Source organism: Coturnix japonica, chromosome 3 (assembly GCF_001577835.2).
Source record: "Coturnix japonica isolate 7356 chromosome 3, Coturnix japonica 2.1, whole genome shotgun sequence".
NCBI lineage: Eukaryota > Metazoa > Chordata > Aves > Galliformes > Phasianidae > Coturnix > Coturnix japonica.
The window spans coordinates 52,415,176-52,421,175 of NC_029518.1; positions in this window are offsets into that span (position 1 = coordinate 52,415,176).

The window sequence follows — 6,000 nt, forward strand, 5'->3', positions numbered from 1 at the left end:
GGGTCACTGAACTGTCTTATGCTTTAGGGTGATAAATATGAATCCATGAGTTAAGATTGTGAATACAATTGAATGTTAAAGGGATACATACCCATGAGCAGTGAAGAGCTGTAGTCAAATCTGGACCACTACTGAAAGAACAAACCTAATTGTTTTTTGCCGAGACTTAGTGTAAATAACACTGTGAATCAGTTACCTTACATAGCTTACTTTCCACTTAATATTAAACTCAAATATTTCTCTAAAGCTTTTATCCCTTACTTCTAATTAAGACATGGAGAAAACCTACTGTCTATCATTTATTCATACTCAGTTTTTGGTTTTTTTTTTCAGCGTTATCAGTACCAATTCAGTCTCCATAAGATAACAAGGATTCTGTGGTGATAATAAATGTTAGTTCATAACTGATAATCACAGTACTGTAAAATATGTCTAGATCTCTGGCTAACAGCTGGTTTTAGTCTCTAAAAATACACAGTCTAAGATCTTTAAAATGTGGGCAAGACCTGAATAGCGTCTTAGTATTAAATCACAATCCATCTTAGATTATATAAGCTGTTAAGCAAAATTCAGTCATAAAAACTGAATGCCAGTGTTTTTCAGAAAGAAATGGAATTAACAGTGTAAATACTTCTATAACATACACACCCAAAGAGATCTTGCGTGTTTCACTGCATCCCAGCTGTACTCATTTCTGATTAATATGATCAATCCCTTTTGCTGAATAAAATAGGGAAAAAAATGCAGTATGTTTTGTTATGCAAAGACCCGTTAAAGTAGTTCTTTGTATTATATTGAAGCATATGCCTAGGTGAAGTGTACCATGTTGTGTACATAGAAACCTGCACCCATATTTGTCCAGAGCATTCTTTCCTGTTGTATTTGCATCATTTGCTACTTCACACCCCTATTTACATATTTACAAATCGGCTCAGATGGCCACGTAATCACAATAACAGACACACTTGTAATGTGCAGTAAATACAGTACCCTGTTGTATTACCATGTGGACTCAAGCCCTGATCCAATGTCCATCACTCAAGAGACTTCATTGGCGTCAACACATTTTCCACTGGATCTTCACTTGCACAAGAATTTAAAACAAACTTACAGTATTCAAATTTGAGTGATATACGTGCTTGGCATTAACAAGAGGCAGCATGGGAGGACTTAAGTACAACTAGAGATTTCTTGAACTAATGTTCTTGTCTTATCAATGCTTATAAATATCTAAAGGGCAGGTATCTCAAGGATAGAACTGGCAACAAAAGGCAATGAACACAAGCTGCAACACTGAAAGTTCTCTCAGAAAATGAGGAAGAACTTCTTTACTTTGAAGGCAACAGAGCACTAGAACTGGTTGCCCAGAGAGGCCGGGGAGTCTCCTTGTATTCAAAACCCACCTGGACACTTTCCTGTGTAACGTACTGTTGGGAAACTGCTTTACCAGAGGGACCGGCCTCAATGATCTTCAGAGGTCCTTTCCGTCCTCTACAGTTCTGTGATTCTGTAACTTTCTTTTGAACTGAGACAATTATTACTAAAGAGGAATGGTTCCTCCTAGGCTGTTGGTTTAATTTGTGACAGTGTTACTACTTCCTACTCCCTGTCTCTTCAAGCAGAAACCACCCTCAGAGGTCTATAAGTGATGTCTTAGTGTCCTTTCCTAACCCCATGCTGTACTAGCAGCCCAGCTCCTGAGCCTTGATGCCAGCATCCATCATCTAGTTGCTAAGATGTTTAACAGGAAACAAATATTTTTGTTGTGATGACTTATACCTGAACACTAAATTGTACTTATCAAGTATCAGTAAAGCTACTTCGTTGGTCTCCCTAGAGCAACAGTGTGAGAGTCCTTCCTATATTGAGAAGAAAAATTTTAGGAGTGCCTGTGCTGCTGCATCTCTAGCTGATGTGTGCAACTCCCAGTGTTCATCTGTCATATGCTGTCTTTACCCTGCTAGAAGCTCTCTATGGCAAATAGCATCTTTTTGGTTTGCATCTGTGCAACCCTGAATACAATCAAGTCTTGTTCAGCAGAAATGTTGTGTAAATATTTGTCAATAGCAACATGAAGCCAAGAAACACGGGACCAAGTAAATGTTGGAATCAAAAATAGGACTTTAGCATCTATCACTATTTATGTTAACAATAATTAAATAGCATGGAATATTAGGTAATATATTACTTACTGGCTTGACCTTTACCTTGAACAGATTCTGAAGGCAGTGAGAATGCAGATAGAAATGTCTATTTCCAAATGATTGGCAGGTGGTCAACAATGCTTAATAGTGCTGATTTAATTTCATCCTTTTATACTTTCATATGATCTAACATTTTTGAAAAGAATTCAAAGACAGGATTTAACACTCAACTTTCCAAGTATGATGAAAATGTGCATATGTTAAAAAAATTAATCTTTGAAAGCCATGTATGTAGATAGGAAGCCATATTTTTCTCTCTGTGAAGCATCAAGAGTATTCATGGCATTTCAAACATAAAGAATGTGCTGGAATACTTATTTGCACTTGAAGTATGAAAACAGTGTTTGATTTCAGTGGCTTTTAATATGTCATAAAGTGAACTAAGAAATCAGATTTTATTAAATGTTTTCCATTGGTATAATGAAATATTTTTATGCCTTTTTTGTGAAATGTTTGTCTGAACAGAAACCTGAAATCCTCATCTAAGAAGAGAAATGTTATTTATTATGCTCAGGTAGATGAAGAAACTCTGAACAATACACTGAATAAAGAAAGTGAAATGCATATGAATTGAAATTCATTTTTTAATGTGTGGGATAGTGAAGAGAAAAGGCTTCCAGATGTTTTGTTTTCAATTTCTTAGTTATCAATGCACTTTGTGAGCTTTGGCCTGTGTCTGAGACACTCTCTTGTGCTGAAATCTTTAAATTGCAGTACCATCTTGAAAAGAACATATAAGGCAATGCGTAAGCTTTTGTATCCACTATGGCTGGAGCCCTCAATAAATAATATATTCGTGAAATATTTTTGTAGAATGAGCTAAAATATAGAAAACATATTCTTTTCTCAGATCACTGAATTGTTTGCGGCAAACACTTGGTCTACTCTGCATTTTAGGTTTCCTGATACTTAACTAGGAATCAAAATACACAGCTCTTCTGTTTGGGCTGCTTCAAAATAAGTAAGCAGGATGTTGTTACCACAGGTAGCATGTTTCCTTGTTTGCAGAAGGGCTCATCTCTGCTTATTAAATACCAGCAGTAGTGCCAGAAAAGAGAAATGCCATCTTCTCATCATGTACTTCCAGTAGGAGAACAAAAAGCCACACAGTGCATGATTAAACATGAAATTTTGCAGTAAGTTTCTCATGTAAACGCTGGCATGAGCAGTAGGTTGTACTGTCTCCATAAAGAATTCTACTGTGGTCTTACAAGAAATCAGGAGCAAGTGAAAGGGTAATATATAGAGGAAAGTATTGTTGTTCTTCTGAATGAAAATATAAATAATAAAAAATGTATCACTTTTGTTCACAATTTTTAAGGGTACTACTGAAGTATTTTAAATTTGATGGATTATAATTATCTGTAATCATTTTCACTGTAGTGATAGACAGTAAATTGGGCCTTCATCCTATTTTACGTCATCTTAAATTTTTCTCACCTATCTTGTAGGACAAAGCCATGAACCACTGAGAAAACTGAAGAGATGCTTCTCATTGGAATGTTTGTACAGCTGTTGGGATGTATTATTAAGGGAAGTCTCAGTTATTTCTTCTATCTCTTACTACACAGTAAATAAAAGTCTATGTAATAAATTCTTATTATGTAGAAGATGTAATTAATTACTTACAAGCGCCAGCAATCCACTTCCTAAATATTATTATTCCTAGACAAAAAAAAAAAATAAATAAATAAAAAACTAGAATTGGACAATAGCTTCATTACAGTAACATGAATGTTCTAAAAGCCCTTTGTTGCATTACCATATGCGCATGCTCTTTGAAAACATGAAATTTATGAATTGAGAAGTGCCTCAAAGAAAGTGCACCTCTTTGTAATCATTAGCATTTTATCCTCTGTAATCACATACCTTTACTGCCCATCCTTGATTAAAGAGCTAGATCTTCACACTTACAATATAGGAAATAATTCAGAAAAATATTCATGTTCCAGGAAAAAATAAATTGCTAAAATATCTTCAGCATAGAAAACCAGAACAAAATCATCTTAATAAATTCCCATTATGCATAGAGATTGTCAGGGTAGATTTTCAGGATAGTAGCACAATAATAGCACCGGAACCTGTTCAAGAGAGAAGAGTGTGTTTGCATTACATCTTGAGGGACTCCCTGTGTAATGAGATTGTATGAGTCCTCTGGATAACTGAATTCCACTGAGAAACCAGAGGAAGTTAGTTTTTATTCAAACAGTTAAAGAAGGTGCAGAAAATCTTAAAGGTCAGGTCGAAACATATAGCAAAATGACAGCCATAATTTCCAGACCTTATGAGGAATAGATAAATGGAGAATGGTTGTTCTCTTAATTTTCATGCCTACTTCTGAAAGGCAAATGATGAACAACTCAGCAACAAAGACAACAAAATGTTTAAAAATTCCATTATTAATAATTATACAACAATCATATAAATCTAACATAAATCCCAAATTATCATCATTTTGTCTAAAATCTCATTTATGAGTGGGTTATAAATGAGTTGAATATTAGATTTGCTCAAATGTTAATTAACACAGAAGTTTGATAAAGAGGCATTTTTTATCTATTATTTATGTACGTCTCCCAGGGTTTATTATAGCAAAATTATTTTCAAGGGAATTACTTTTAGAGAAGTATTGATATCTTCATTATACTACTAAAGATGGAAAGAGATTGTGTCAAAGCAGGTTAATCTGATGCTAGGAGAAAATTTCTCTCAAAAAAGAAAAGTTATTTTAAATATATTTTTAATCAAATTTCCCAACATACCTAAGTTGAAATAAAAAATATGGAACAAAATGCTGTGCAGAATGAGCTTGACTACCTTAGCATATTGTTAATTGCTTCAGCATGTCTGCAGAAGAGCTCACAGCAGGAGAGCTGTAGCCTCTGTTGATGTAGTTTGACAATATATAAATTCATTCCCTGTGTTGAATTGAAATGTGAGGAACTTTGCCAGTATCTGTTTGTTTATTTTATCATCTTTTCAGAAAATATATTTTCTTCTTCACAGCTTAACCAAAGCTGGATAACATCTTCCTTGGGAGAGTTGTTTTGTTACAGTTATTTATACATGACCAGACAGTGTATTATGTATCCATTTGCATGTAAATTGTCATTGACTTTAGTGTTAATTTAGTGTACTGGATAGCAGAGAGAGGAGGTGATTAGTACATGTTTTTATTTCATCTGTCATCGAAGGCCTTCATGTAAATACGTGGTGGAATGGCACACACATTCTGGTATTTTTTCCACCCCAAGAAAACTACTGCTGTTAACCTTGGTTTCCCACTTACTTACATTGCTGCACAACTAATTACTTTTTTTTCTGCTTAGATTTCCTCTGCAGTTTCCAATTGTCACAGCGCTCATGTTCTCACCAGTAGCTGTTACGTAGCCTGGTTTTACACTGTTGACCAGAACATAAGAGCCTTTATTTGTCATTCAGTCAGCAGATGCATTTTAGCTCTGCAGTTTATTTACCAGGAGTTCTGAGTGCATCTCACTGTTTCTGTTGAGTTTCTCCAATCAACTGAAGCTTAAATCCATATTATTCATTAAAATAAAATAAAATAAAATAAAATAAAATAAAATAAAATAAAATAAAATAAAATAAAATAAAATAAAATAAAATAAAATAAAATAAACACCAACAACAACACAGAGTTCTGATTTACAATAAATCAAAGGTCTATTTGACACTGACTTTGCTGATAACCTGATTAATTACACTAAATCCTCTTAGCTGTGATGTGATGTTGCCTAATTCTGTTTCTTTCCCTAAAAAGTTAGACTGATCCTCT